Below are 16,310 nucleotides of genomic sequence, written 5' to 3' on the forward strand. Positions count from 1 at the left end.
TTTCATGTGTTAATTTCAGCTGGCATGTTGAATAATATAAACTGTCTTCCATTGAATGTGTACCTGAAATAACTTACGGATAATGTTTTAAGTGGGTTTATATGACAGCAATTTATACTACTGATATGTGTATAACAAAGCATTACTAATATTTACTTAGTTGTATTAAGATATAGGTATTCCTAAATGTTATGAAAAATGAACTAAATATATAGTAGTAAATTAAAATGTTTTAATTAACCTTTTAGACTGACTAATCCTGAAGAATAGACTGCATACATATTATGGGATGAGTATATGTGGTAAGATGTGAGCTGATATCTCTCAGAATTGATAAAATTGTCTCAGAGGGTCCAACTTCATCAAGAAGAAAACATCCTGTACTTTACCACACATTAGTTATTTCAAATAATTAACATGTAAATATTGTAATAACTTGGTAATTACTTCTTAACTGGCTGGTAATTCATCGGTACTTTATAACAGTCTTGGTATAAGAAGAAAAAAATTTTAAAGCACTTTCTGACACCCTACTCCCTCTTTCATAAACACAAACAATTTATTCAATATTTACACAGTTTATCACATATATAATCTATTTATTTATTGTTTTTATCACTCTTATTGTAAATTTTAGTTTTGTATAAATTTTATAATTGTTCTGATTGCTGTAATACTACTGTTAAGTAATTATTTGAGAAATTTCACATAAGGTTAAAATAACAGCTTGCACTTTTGAATGCAAATTTTTTTTTTCCCTAATTGTTATCTGGGCTTAAATTAGTCTATAACAGATATTTTTAAGCTTTGTGTTGCTTGCTGATATTTCTCTTTTTATCAAAAACTTCTTTTGCCTTCATAGAATGCTGATCTGTCATGTGCTGCCATTGTAATATTGTTTTGTTTTGGTGCTTTTTTTTAAATGTATTTCAGATAAGGTTCAAGCAATAGTTTTTTTTTTTTTTTTTTTTTTTTTTTTTTTTTTTTTTTTTTTTTAATATATTATTTGCCAATTTCTGACTATTACAGCTGTTTTATTTACTCATTTTACATTTTGTAAGTTTGTGTTGATATTTTTATCAGAACTGCTGGAGCAGAGTGTTTCAGGAATAAATTTTAGTTTTTAATTTTAATTATTGGCTCTGAAAATGCTCTAAAATACTTTAAAATTTTTCCAGAAATAAATGCAGAAAAATGGTTGATCATGTGAAATTGTGGTCTTCTCCCTTATGAAGAGATACAGTTTTACATGATCCTTCCAGTTTTTGCATTAATTGCAGTTTCTGCTTGTATACACACCTGAGCAGTTTATTACAAGTACTTCCATTTTTTTCCTTTGGAAAATATTGTAGCATCTTTTTTCGTTAGTGCCACTTGAAATTTTTCGCAATGAAAAACTGTTAATTTAGTAGCAACAAATTTCATGAGCTGGGGGTGGGGGACCCTGACTTTTACATCGATCACTGCTTGGTCCCTTTTATTTTCATAGCTCTTTAATTACATTCAGCAGTAAATCGTGCTTTCTTTAACTCGAATTGTTCTCCACTGTCTTCTCTATCTCACCAAGCCTGCTATAAAAGAAAGTACCAATTTATTATTAACAGTTGTTTAATGAATTATTAATTAATAATAAAGTTTATGTATCATATTAAAAAGCTAAATAAGTGTTATATAAAGCATGTCTTTATTATACTCATTATTAATTACATTACACTCATTAAATAATAAACTCATTCATTTATGCAGATTTTTTATCTGTTCTTTAGAATAAATGAATAGTATATTGAATCATTATAACTTAAATTTCCAGGATTGTTTATTTAATGTTAAAATTATAAAGTTAAAAAAATATACTTGTGTATAATATTTGTATATTATATTTATATATAATATTTAAATTTTTTCCATTGTTAATATGTGAATACAGATTAAACTATGTTTGAAAAACTGGACCTCCTAAGACATGGCGTTCAGTGTAGGTTTGGATCCTCTGCCCCAACCTAATCTGTGTTCTTGGATATTTAGTATGTAACAAAATTCTTTGCAGATTGATAGCAATTTTGAGAATTCATTACCAGTTTGAGGCAAATTATGTAGCTTGAAAATAATGTTATTCTTGACTTTGAGTCTACAGCATGATCTGAAAATGACTTAATCTGAAAATGTGGAGCCATGTGCATATGTGCTGCGATATTATCTTGTGACTTTTTGCCATTTGTGTTATCCATGTGTGCATGAAACTGTTAACACTTGAACAGCACCTAGAGAACCCAATAGTTTTCAAAATAAAGATCAATTAGTAGCACAAATTTGTCTTTGCTAACTTGCCATATCAGAAGCAACATTGAATAGTTCTAATAGTTGTGTTTTTTATTTGATTTATTTTGAAATTTAGTTTCCCCCCCCCCCAAAATAAATGTGATTCACACATACATTAATACACTGCATCCAAGTTGGGTCATCAAAGTAGCTTCTGTAGCCAATATTCGGATGGAATTTGTTGAAGCTTTTGCTCTTCTAATTTTTTATGCAAAAATTAGCATATATATTTTAAAAGTTGTCCGAGCCATGAAATATGATAAATCAGATGTGCCATCATCAGGATTTGAACTACAGATCTTTTGATTACCAAGTGACTGTGCTAACTATTTATGCCACAGAGGAGTGCAATAATAACTTTCATCCGACGGCATGTAAATAACGATTAAGTAATGAATTATTGTGCAAAATGTTACAGTTAGGATGCCTTTGTAGAAATATTTAAATTTTCAGAACTAGCAAACATGAAACACTGTGCCTTAGCAATGATTTAAACCGCAAATCTTCCAGTTACCAGCTGGATGTATTAAACATTTACATCATGAGCATAGAAGTGTGATAATTCTCTACAGTTTTACTTTTTGTGTAAAAATAATCCAAGTAATATATAACTCGCACATACACATACTTTTTTATTTGCACATTGATGCTACACTTTCCTCAACTATATATGTTGTTCTTTGGCAGAATCTGCTCCTAATGTCTTGAAGACTTTTACAAAGCAGTACAAGAATATGGATCATTTTATATCTTTAAAATGTGTGCTGCACAAACTCCTGCTGTGCAAATTGGTTTTGTTATTTGCGTCTGTTAATAGTGCTTTTAAATCTGTATTACTAGGTGCTTTCCTTGAACAGCATATGTTATACAGTTTTGTGCAGTGTGCTGTATAAGGAAATTTGTTGCAGATTTGCTGACACTTATAATTCTGGCAACCCTTCCCCCCTTGGTTAAATTAAATCCAAAGATAGAAAATGAGAAGCTCTGGAGGCAAATTACAGGTACAGATAAAAGTGTCGCGTAAGTCAACCAATCAGATAACCCGAAAGCGAAGTCTCCAGGAAATGTCTCTTTTGGTGCACAGTAAAGAATACATAACAGGTCAGATAAAGATTTTATGTTTGGCTGGCTACCAAATCGTTACTTGTTCCAAACGATCGGTTATTTTATTAGTTAAGCATTTGTGAGAATGGCCAAACAGATCGGTCATTTAGCCATATAATCGCTGAGAACGCTGTTCAAAGTATACCAAAAGGGATGATCAAATTACATCTGCAAGAGAAAAGAAACTCCCAAAAGCATTTCAAGGGAAAGAACATGGTGAATTGAATTTTTCTTCATTAATTTCGATGTTTATTTTACATGTTCTGCAGAATTCCCACGTATGAGTGAAATCAATGCATATCAAATAATATAGTCAATCGTAACAGTTTATAGAAAACTGGTTATTTTAAAATTAGATTTGCTCTAAATGCAAACATAATTTAACAAAATCCATTTTTTTATTATTATTATTATTATTATCTAGTATTATGGATGTAATTTCACGTTTATTGGTATTCCTAAAACGAAATTAACTTATGGGAAATGTTATAAGCAATGCATTTATCATTTAATTAAAACTAGAACAGTTATGTTATCTAAGTTATGCAAATTTTAATGAACATAATTTACTACACGACTAATTAAGTAAAAAGTGGATGAAATAAAATTTATTTAGTTTTTTTAAATAATGTAAATATTTTATAACTTCTTCCACCCTTCCGCATGCCTTTGTGATGTAACTGGACACGTATTAATGAGGTCAGCAGTTCGAATCAAGGCGAGAGTATTGAGGATTTCTTCAGTTACCTGACTTAAAAATAAAATTCCAATGACCCTACAATTGGCGCACCCAAATTAAAACGTGATGGATGATAATTCATCACCATTAGGATTTGGCTACTGGGTCCTGTAACCCCGAATCATCTTTTCAAAGGAAGAGTATATAAGGTATTTTATTCCTTCTTTCTGCGTGCCTTCGGGGTGTAACTGGAAGCTCATCCAATGCATGTTCGGGAGGTTCGGAGTTCGAATCCCAGCGAAGGCATTGCACATTTTCCACATTCCTGCATTAATATAATCTGATAACTCTACAAATTATATTCTTAAAATGACTTCAATAAAAAGAAAAGAAATGAAATCATAGTTATGTTGATTAGGCTGCAGACGTATTCCAGAAACTTAGCTAAATCCGCTTAATATATTTATAAAATGAAATCCGTGTTTTCAAGTTTTCTCATTATGATTTCAAATGATAATGTTATTTCAGTTTTTTATTTTAACTCAAGGGTAAAATGCAAAAATGCTTTTCCTTAAATGCAAAAAATAACTTGGAACAATGTTTTCTCTTGTTAATCTTTCATTTCGTAATGCACAAATTGTATAGCTTTCTTATAAAAAGATGAGCTTTCTTTGCCTTTTACTGCATGAAGTCATTAAGTATAATTAATGACTTCATGCTTTTCTCGCTTCTGTGTGTATTTTGCATTGAGAAAAATAAGATATGACCGTTGCAAACATTGATGATTGCTCCCCATTATCTTATTTTAATTGTCTTGTGAAAAAATATTACAGAACACGCAGCCTGATGACCTAGTTACTAACAGGTTGGCATTTGGTAAACAAATAAATCAATTTAAGACTGATTTGTACTAAGATGAACTAAGGACATCATCAGAATTAAGAAAACTTATTTATCCAAAAAGAGATTAATATTTTACTGTTATCAATGCAATTAAAAAACAAAATCGAAAATTTTAAAATTTTTCATAAAAGTTTGAATTTAAATACATTTTATTTCCCTTTCCACAAATTCAAGTAATTAAAGCAGCGAAAAATTAACTGTTTGGCAAAATAATGTTTCAACAACGGTCACCCCCTATAGTTCAGAACTCTCCACTGACTCTTGTTTATAAACATAAAATTGTTTATATTCATTATAAACTTCGGTACTCTTTTTTCATCTTCACCAGATTCAGAAATGTATGTGTATATAGGCAAGTATATACGTACTTACGCATGTATGTGTATGTGTACACACATATATGCACATATCTGCATAAACATGCACACGTACATACATTTCTTATTCCGGTCCCCTGATAAAATAGAGTATGAAAACTTTTCAATAATTAACGAAGAAAGAGAAGTCGGTGACAAATCAATTTGTCAGGGTTAAATTACTGTAAAGTTATCAGGTTCAATGTTCCTTCTTACCTTTTTCGGGAACATGCAAGGACCTGACTCGGAACAGAGAGCTTACTAAAGCTATGTTCACTAATTATGGGAAGTAGACAGGATACACAAGAAGGGTATACAAAACCCTTTATTTTCTCTATTTTACAAAAACTTCTGTACTTCGGAATACACAGACCCGCTACTCGGGGTCTAACGTAAAAATAGAACTAAACTCTAATTTAACTTTAAAATAATAAACGTGGAAGATTGGCCTTATATTAACAGGAAGTGTATGTAGTACAGAGAACTGTGAACACTACAATACGTTTAAATTTATCAAGAGGATTAAAACCTCTGGCCTGGAAGGCAACCAGCAACTACGTAAAACTTCTAAGGTAAGCGGCCTGCTTCGACTCACTGCTTCCTCTCTCTCGCTTGGCAAAAAGCCACAACTTAAATACTTGGCGTTCGCCAGACAAACTTTGCATAAAAACCTTAACGCTTATAATTCTGGCCGGAAGTAGAAAATAAGAAGTGATAGTAAAGATTTAAAATAAAATAAACGTTAGTAAAACTTAAGATCCTTACAAAGTCATGCTCAAGAGGACATAGTACATGTTGAATATGCAGGAATGAAAAACTGTAGCCTTTACTGCAGTGTCAAGCGATTCTAATTTTTACGAATAAAAAAAATTAACTTTTTAAATAAAACAAACGTGTTCTGGTCAATTTGAGAGTTGCAATCATGTCTGATGCGGGAACAAATATTGGAGATTCCATCCTAAAAGTGTAGGATCATTTTAATTTTTAATTCACTACATCAAAATTTAAAAGGAATAAGAGCTAGTTGTTTCAGGATGACATTACTGAATTCTTGAACTCGATAGAATTAGAGCTACCTTAAATTTTAGCACAGTTGTACAAAATAGACGTATAAAATTTTCAGGATAATTTCCTTCCATTTTTATGCATGTAGTTAAGCAGTGGATTGCAATAGAGGAAAGTATTTTGTCAAAATGCCTTCAAAACACAACACTGAGCGGCATTCTTCAAACCATCATCGTTGTAACGTGAACAACTCAAATATTCCTTCAGTTTTTGAAAAAAAAAAAATGGTATGAAAAAAATGGTCTAATGAATATGCTAGGTGTGTGTGAGCAGTGGAGTGAGATCAGCATTGATAAATAGTACTGTGGGAAATCCAGACCCTTGTATATTGGAACGCCGTTCTGCAAAAGAAATAGCATAATAAATACTCGTTATTGTGTGATATATAACTATCAAGCAGTTTTCAGTACCAAAAAAGTCTTCCTTTCGTATTTCTGGATTTTGAACTTCTGAGATGCGTGTTCCCACACTTCTTGCATTTCTGGATGAAGCAGTGCTTTATCTTCTGTCATTAATTGAAGAAAAAATATCGGTGCTTCACGCATAACAGTTCTCGAGAACAATCTATCCAATGATTCTTCATTTATGTCGTCATGAATGCCATCTAGAACAAATAAAGATATTCTAAACTTTTCATGTGGAAATTTTTTCAATTCATCCAATAGTGGCGTTATTTCCGAAGTATTCATCTTTTTGTTGTCTATTCTTCAACTTGAGCATAAATTTCTTCATTGATTACAGTTATCAGTGCGGCGTAGCCTGCCATCATTCCTAAGTGACGCCCCTCCACAGGTGGTTTAACCATAGAGGTAAATAAGCATAAGTTTACAGCATCTAGGAGATAGAGCTAAAAAAGTTTTCCAACTCTGATTCTACCATGGAATGTATGACGTAGTTATAGAAAGACTGGAAGAAAATGAAAGGGGGAAAAGAAGGCACTGTACTTTAAATGTATGTGAAGGTACCAAAATCTTCTAAGTTCTTAGGCCCTCTAAAAGTTTTAATTCGGCTCTATTTCTCCTATGGATTGCAATCACGTATTCCTCAATGTTTATTGATATTATGCCCTCTTTGGTCAAAATCGCCGAACAATGTGTATTAACGTAATAATTCATTAACAATATTTAGTAGCTTCTGTCCCGTCAGAAAATTCCAAAATTCGTAATTATGAATAAATCTCATTTACCTGACAGATCCGTCGACACCAACGCTGTTCTGAAATCAATCATGGGTCACAGACTAGATTGCGAAAGAAAATAGCTCAGCCCAACAAAATTGTTAGGAATTTCACTGTCATTGATGTTAGCAACAAATTTGCCATGCTAGACAAAATTAATACTGATGGTGATAGTAGTGTTTCAAATGATGTAGATACCAAATTCAGCAGTGAAGCTTCTCTAAATGGGGATGCACGTAAACCAAAAGTAAAATCCATCATGGTTATTCCTTCGCTGAATTTTCTCGCCTATCTGAAAACTAAAAGACGATACTAAAGCAATATTTAAGGACAGAATTTCTGGTGATTTTCTAAAAATCTCTCCTGACACGTCAGAGTACCATAGAGTATTATCTAGGCACTTCGCTAGGCAAAAGTTCAACACTACATTGTTAATCCTAAAAAGGTTAAACCGATAAAAGTGATGTTGAGAGGAATCCTTTTCGGACTCTTCCTCAGAGGAATTTAGAGGCGAACTTGTCACTCTTGTTTTCAATGTACTAAAAGTAGTTCCCATGTTTAGATTATACATATGCCTTTATTTCGGGATCAAGTATTTAATGAGCCTGTGGTGGAGAAAATTTACTGATTTGAGAATCTTTTGAGCATTCATATTGTGCAATTCATTTTGTGTTAAACCGTGCAAGCTAAATGGTTCTGTAGCTTGTCAGTGCCATAATTGTCATTATTTCTACCACACCTCGGAAGAGTGTAAACCCGCTGCGAAGTATGTTAAATGTGCATTGTCTCACAAGACCTTAGATTGAAAAGCCAAATGGATCTCTAAGTCCACCTACTGTAAATGCAGTGGGGAACATGCAGTTAATTATACGAAATGCCCGAAAATACCCTAGATTCTAGCTAAAGATATTTTTAGCATAATAATGGTGAATGAACTGAATTCAACTCGCAAACTTAGGGAATTCCTAGCGCATTCCTAGCTCCCACATCAAGTGCAATAAATACTGTGGAAAGATCACAAAAAAATTAATTGTCTGAGAGGTCTCATTTAAGAAATTCCGAAACAGTAGTAACTATATTTTCAAGGTTATTGCTAACTTTTACTGTGATCTCAGAGGTCAAGAAAAAATTTACTGGTTTTTCTATTCTGTATATTCTACAAACAGTTTATCTCTAAATTAGATGATTTAAAACAAGCCCCTACACCCTTAAATAAATTATTTGTCGTTTTCAACATTTTTGAAGATTAATCCAGCAGAACACCCCCACGTGTAGGCAATTAACTTATTTTCGTCACTCTTACGATAATTTACTTTGCTATTGGTGTACTTCCCGTAATCTTTGGTCTTCATTAATTACCTTGTTTGGCAGTGGCGGCTCGTAGCTAAAATTAGTGAGGGTGCTGTTCTAAAAAAGTTTAACCTTTGTTTTAAAATTGTGTAAAAGGAAACAAACAAGTATAAAAAGAAAATTTATTTTGAAACATCCTGAAAGCTTACGAGAAAAAAATCAAACATTTCTTAATTACTTTAACCTAAACTGTTACAGTTCAATCTATATTTATTTATTCAAAAATGAAATCCATTCTTCTTGTTTTAATTTGGGTGAAAAGATCAATTTCTCCTTGATCTCTGGATGACAACTGAGAAAATTTTTCTTTATTGAAAGCAATGCAAGCGCATTTAGTCTTTCCGAATTCCTTCTCTATACACACCTAATTTCTTAGAAAAATTTTCATTCTTTTCAGTGTTGAAAAGCAGCGTTCTGGCTCTGGTGTAGTCATGGGAACTCTCAAGAGAATTTTTATCAGTTTCGTAATTTCACTAAGAACATCATCCAGATTATTTTCGAAGATAAATTTCAATAGCTCAATTAATTTTCAGTATCCATGGATATCAGACCTGCAATAGAATACTTTTAGTTAAGTTTCAAGCTTTTCTTTGTCAATCATTGGATATGCTTCAGTGGTCAGTACTATTTCTTCTGTAGAATGTTCATTCCTAAAACTAGCGAAGCATTTCTTGTTAAACAATTTAGCAGCTGCTAAGTGTTTAGTTGAAGAATATCTGTGCATTATACCAATACATAGTATAAAATCACATATTTCCTTAGCTTCTGCCATCAGTGTCTTTTAAAAATTATCACAGTACTTTTGAGTTTCTTAATTCTAAAATAGCAGTTTAGAAATTTAACTTTAAACACACTAATTTCTCTGTATTGCATTTAGTTGTATATTATTTCAACATGAGGCATAATCTGATAAAAAAGCTCTAACGAAAACTAGAAATTATTATCATTTAGATATTTTAAAATTCTTGTCGCTTTTGCAATAGTTTGATCTGCATTTAATGTTGATTGAATTTCAGTTAGGCAATTATTTAAAGGTTGCAAATTTTCATGAACTCTGTCTACGGTCCGTATGATGAAGTTCCGCTTTGTGTGGAATACGACACGCGCGGAGTAAAAAGAAATCATGTTTTCAGCAACATGCCATAATTTCGGCACTACAAGAGCGACAGTGCTTTCTCTCTCTCTGGCTCGGCGTACTGCTGTGTGCGCATGCGCAAATCAGCCAAACACCAAGTTGCTGGAACTGTGAAGAACGCAGTTCCAAGCACAGACTTTCTTACCTTTTTCACAAACTGGAAGATGGCTACTGACTGTTATATATGTAACTGTAACTGTATCTATTATTATCTTAACTATAACTGTAATATAGAATAGTAGATGAGTAATGTAGAATAAGCGATGTTTGTGTACATCTTGTAATCATAACTGAGCAGTACCCAACACATATAAAATACAACACATGGCGCAGCCCGTCGTTGATTAAAAAAGAAAATCTTTTTTCAAGAACCATGCAGCCTCGGTAAAGATGTTCTAAACAAAAACATCATGGGAAGTTGTTTACTATGAAATCGAAACTTATATCGCTGGTAAGTGAGTTGTTTATTTTTATTGGAAGTGGCTAAAAATACGTATATATAAACTATTTAATGTCCTAAATTAAATATGGATGGATTAAAGCCACCAAGTAATCTAAGTTTCGAAGGAAATTTAAGCGAAAATTGGAAGAAATGGAAACAAAAATTCCAAATTTATATGTTAGCGTCTGGTGGTATTACTAAATCACCTGAAATTAAAGTAGCTATTTTATTGCATATAATTGGTGAAGAAGCACTTGAAAAATTTAATACTTTTAATTTAAGTGAAGAAGATAAGAAGGATGTTGACAAAGTAATTGAAGCTTTCGAACATTTTTGCATACCGAAAGCAAACGAAAGTGTTGATAGACATATATTTTTCTGTCGAACACAACATGTAGGTGAATCGTTTGATGATTTCTTAACCGATTTAAAGAAATTAAGTAGCAACTGTGGATTTGCAGAATTAAAAGATAGTTTAATAAGGGATAGAATAGTAAGTGGAATTCTAAATAAAAATCTCAAAGACAGATTATTAAGGGAAGATCAGTTAACATTGGAGAAATGTATTAAAATGTGTAAAGCTTCTGAATTAGCAGAACTTCAGCTGAAAACTTTAACTGAAGAAAATAAAATAGAAGCTATCAAACGTAATAAATTTCGACCTTCAGAAGAAAAAAGTCAGCCTTGTAAGAAAGACTATCATGTAAAACAAAGTACTAAATCTTCTTCAAACTATCAAGGAAATAAGTACAATAATCCAAAACCATGTAGAAAATGTGGAACTTTTCATAAGTTATACAACTGTCCTGCTTATAATAAGATTTGCTTGTACTGTAAAAAGAAAAATCACTTTTCTAAAATGTGCACTTTTAAAAATGTTAATGTTGTACAGAATAATTTAGAGCATGAGTTACATAATAATGGTAATGAATATATTTTAGGGTCAGTAGAAGATATAAATCCATTTTCTAAAAATAAAACCGAATGGTTTGAAAAACTAAAAGTAAACATATCTAAATATTTATTTGTTAAGTTGGATACTGGAGCTCAGTGTAATGTGCTACCATTGCCTAAATTTAAACAATTAAATTTAAGAGAGAAATGTTTGACTAAATCAAAAGTCACTTTAAATAATTACAATGGTACTACAATTGATGTAGTTGGAAAATGTAAATTATTATGTGAAACATCAAAAGGGAACAAGGATGAAATAGAATTTCAAGTCGTAGCATGTGATAAAAATGTTCCAGCTATTTTAGGGTTACCTACATTGCAAAAATTAAACCTAATACAAAGGATTTGTACAGTAAATCCTGATTCTAATGAAAAGTTACCAGAACTTTTAAAAGGATATCAAGATTTGTTTAAAGGAACTGGGAATTTAACTGGATATACATATCATATTAAATTAAAACCAGGAGCTGTTGGTAAAATAGAACCCTGTAGGAAAATTCCACTTAGCTTATTAAATCCATTAAAAAAGGAATTAGCAAGAATGGAAAAAGATGGTATTATAAAGAAAGTTAACGAACCAACAGAATTCGTGAATTCATTAATGGTAGTAAGGAAAAAGGATGGAAATTTAAGAGTGTGTTTAGATCCTCAGCACCTTAACCAAAATATACTGAGAGAACATTATCACATACCAACCTTTGAAGAAATTTCATCTCAAATGACAAATGCAAAGGTCTTTAGTATTTTAGATGCAAACAAAGCATTTTGGCAAATTAAACTGTCAGATTCAAGTTGTGAATTTACTACATTTAACACTCCGTTTGGTAGATATTGTTTTTTAAGGTTGCCATATGGACTGAGTTCATCACCAGAAGTTTTCCAGAGAAGTTTTTCTGAAATTTTTAGTGATTTAGAAGGAGTTCAAATATATATAGATGACTTATTAGTTTGGGGTAAAGATAAAAAAGAACATGATTCAAGATTAAAGAAAATGTTGGACAGAGCCAGAGAAAAGAATGTTAAATTTAATTTAAATAAATGTAAATTTGGGCTGAATGAAGTGAAATATATGGGACATATATTTTGTAAAGATGGTTTAAAACCAGATGAAGACAAAATTAAGGCTATTCTAGATATAAAACCACCCAAAAATGTGAAAGAATTAGAAACTTTCCTAGGAATGATTACATATGTTTCTAGATTTATACCTAATGTATCAGAATTGACATCATGTTTAAGAGATTTGTTGAAAAAACAAGTTATCTGGAACTGGAATGCAACACATGAAAAAGCATTTAGAAGACTAAAAGATGTCTTGGTAAATAAACCAGTTTTACAGTATTATGATATAAACATGCCAGTAATTTTATCTGTAGATGCATCTCAAGAAGGACTAGGAGCAGTCTTACTGCAGAATAATTTACCAGTGGCATATGCATCTAAGGCATTAACAGATACACAGAAGAATTATGCTCAAATTGAAAAGGAAACTTTAGCTATTGTATTTGCGTGTGAGAAATTTCACCAGTATATATTTGGAAAAAATATTACTGTGGAAAGTGATCATAAACCACTGGAATCAATTTTTAAAAAGCCATTAAATAAATGCCCTGTAAGACTACAAAGAATGCGTATAAGATTACAGCCATATCAGTTTGAGATAAAATATAAACCAGGAAAAGAACTTTTTATAGCGGATGCATTATCAAGATCATTCACTGATAAAGGATCTGATTTCTTTGAAGGAGAAATAGAAGCTCATGTTGGATTAGTTGTAGAATGTATACCAATGTCTAATGGTAAAATGGAAGTTTTTCAACTGGAAACAGAAAAAGATGAAGAACTACAAGTTTTAAGAAAATTAATTAAAACTGGATGGCCAGATGAAAAATGTATGGTTCCAGAACTGGCAAAACCATATTTTAACTTCAGAGAAGAACTATCAGAAGCAAATGGATTAATATTTAAAAATTCCTGTGTTGTACCAAGAAGTTTACGAAAAGATATGTTAAGCAGAATTCATTATGGTCATTTAGGAGTAGTAAAATGCAAGATCAAAGCAAGAGAAATATTATATTGGCCAGGAATGTCTAAAGAAATTGAAGATTTGGTACTGAATTGTCAAACATGTTTAAGTTTACAAAAAGCTAATACTAAAGAACCAATGATATCTAAAGAAATACCTAATGGTCCATGGGAAGTATTGGGAACAGACCTCTTTTACTTTCAAGGAAGGGATTATCTAATAGTTATAGATTATTTTAGCAAATATGTTGAAATTGGACATTTGGAAGATTTGTCAAGTGTAGCAGTGATAAAGCAATTGAAATCAATTTTTGCAAGACATGGTATTCCGAAAATAGTATATTCGGATAATGGTCCACAATATAATTGCAGGAAATATAAAGATTTTGCAAGAAGATGGAATTTTGAAACCAGAACTTCAAGTCCAAAATACCCACAGTCTAATGGAATGGTTGAAAGACATATTCAAACTGTCAAGCGAATGTTAGAAAAAGCTGTAGTTGACAACAAGGATCCATATTTAGTTTTACTGGAATATCGTAACTCTCCTATTTCAGATGAAATTAAGTCACCTTCAGAATTGATGTTTGGAAGAAAAGTAAATGGATTGATGCCTATAAAAGAGAATTTTGTCCAAGCTAAACGATATGAAGACCATAAACAACATTTACTGAAGAGACAAATCTTACAAAAAAGTTATTATGATAGGAATGCAAGACCATTAAAACGACTGAAAACAGGAGATCATGTTTACATAAAAGAGAAAGGGAAAAAACTAAATGAAAGAGGGAAAATTATAGAAGAAGCAGAAAGACCACGTTCATATAGGATTATAAGAACAGATGGAAGAATTGTAGAAAGGAACAGAAGAGACCTTCTTAAAGGAACTAATCAGGAAGAGTTTGCAATACAAAACAACTATGAGAATGAAGTTATAGATGAACCCGAGATACATGAAAATAGTAGGAGCACTTCAAATTTAGATGTGCCTGTAAGTCCTTCAAAATCTAACAGAAGTGTTGTGTCACCAAATAGCAAAAGAGGTATAGTATCATCAAATTTTTCAAATGGACATAACTACGTCTCTCGATCTGGTAGGACTGTTAAGAAACCTTATTATTTAAAAGAATATGTTTAATTTTACTACTATTATTATTTTTTATAAAAAAGGGAGATGTTATATATGTAACTGTAACTGTATCTATTATTATCTTAACTATAACTGTAATATAGAATAGTAGATGAGTAATGTAGAATAAACGATGTTTGTGTACATCTTGTAATCATAACTGAGCAGTACCCAACACATATAAAATACAACACACTGACATTAAGAATTATGTATTGTAAAAGTATAAAGAAAGAATTAAAGATTAAAGGGCACACTATATTAAATATTAAAAATTATAATAAGTGGAAATGGGGGTGCTGCAGTTCCACAGTGCTCATTACGAGCCGCCACTGTTGTTTGGTTTATTTTATATTGGTAGTATAGATTTATTATAGTTTTCAGTAAATCTTTGGTCTATTCTCATGAGCTGTGTGTATTTGGTTACAGTTGGTAAGATGCCCTATTTACTCACACTCTTATATCCTCTTCTGTATCTGTTACATGTTTCTAAATTTGATTTCTTACGTAATTCACCAGTTCGAGAGCTTTTCTTATAGTTTTTTATGCCCACTTCCTAATAGTTTTAACCCTATGATTCACTATTCCGTAACATCTTTAGTAGTTCATTACTATGATCGCAAGTAAGATACATTTCGATGGAGGTAAGTCACCATAGACCAGGTATTCCGGTGTTTGCTCCACTAAAAGTGAAGAGACTAGATTACGATCTATACTTATGACACAAACATTCATTACGTTTTATTTTACAGGAAGAAACTATAATTTTTCAGCGACGATTTACATCATTGTCAAAATAATCACAGCTTTCAGTTGTAGTAAAAGACAGGAAGTTAGCTGCTGAGCGATAAAATCTCTCGTCGCAGTTATACTTCCAAGGCGACTACTTCTAAATTAAAGAAAAGGCTACAAAATCAAACAGCAATAACTTTTGTATGTTAAAACTCCAAAGTCAAAAACAGTAAATAAATCATGAAGGTAGCATGGTCCGCCACTTGACCGGTCATGATAGCTTCTTTCTCACTTGATGGCTCAGTTTTTAAACAATTAAACAGTAACACTTGCTGTGTCTGCTCCTTTTTATTACTTCAAAAGATAATGTCATACGACGAATTTTACACCACATTCAGGCTTAGAATTTAATGAATACCCTACATAACTATAAATACACAGCTGGATTTTCAAGACATATATACTCTTCTCAAAAGGCGGGTGAAAAGGTTGCTAAGTTTACTTTTAAGGGATTTAATTCAGCCTTACATAGGAAAGATGAAATTGTTTTGAGGCTTGCAAGAAAGAAATGAAGTTGGTAGTTCAAATGTTGTAGGATAATAGATTAGAGGTTTGTAACACGGTGAAATTTCCTCAAATTGACGTTTTCTTCTCTCTTTTCCCCCAACCTCAAGTGGAAAATGAAAGCAATTTTTATAGTAAAAAAGTGGCTCAAAAGGCCGGGAGTAGACACTACTGTCGGACAGCAATTCATCAGTAGGATGACTTCAGACTTTAGGAAATGAAGTTCCATCATTTAAAACTGTTATATGGTGTGTCGCAGACTTTAAACATAGATTCAAAAGCATTTTGGAGGACTCATGAGGAAGTCGTCCAGTGGCAGCAGAGCAAAATATCAACACTATGCTGAATATAGTTACAGACAAGGAGTTAGAATATA

Source organism: Stegodyphus dumicola, chromosome 7 (assembly GCF_044657685.1).
Source record: "Stegodyphus dumicola isolate Sdum_Otavi_A_Nest chromosome 7, ASM4465768v1".
Classification (NCBI taxonomy): domain Eukaryota; kingdom Metazoa; phylum Arthropoda; class Arachnida; order Araneae; family Eresidae; genus Stegodyphus; species Stegodyphus dumicola.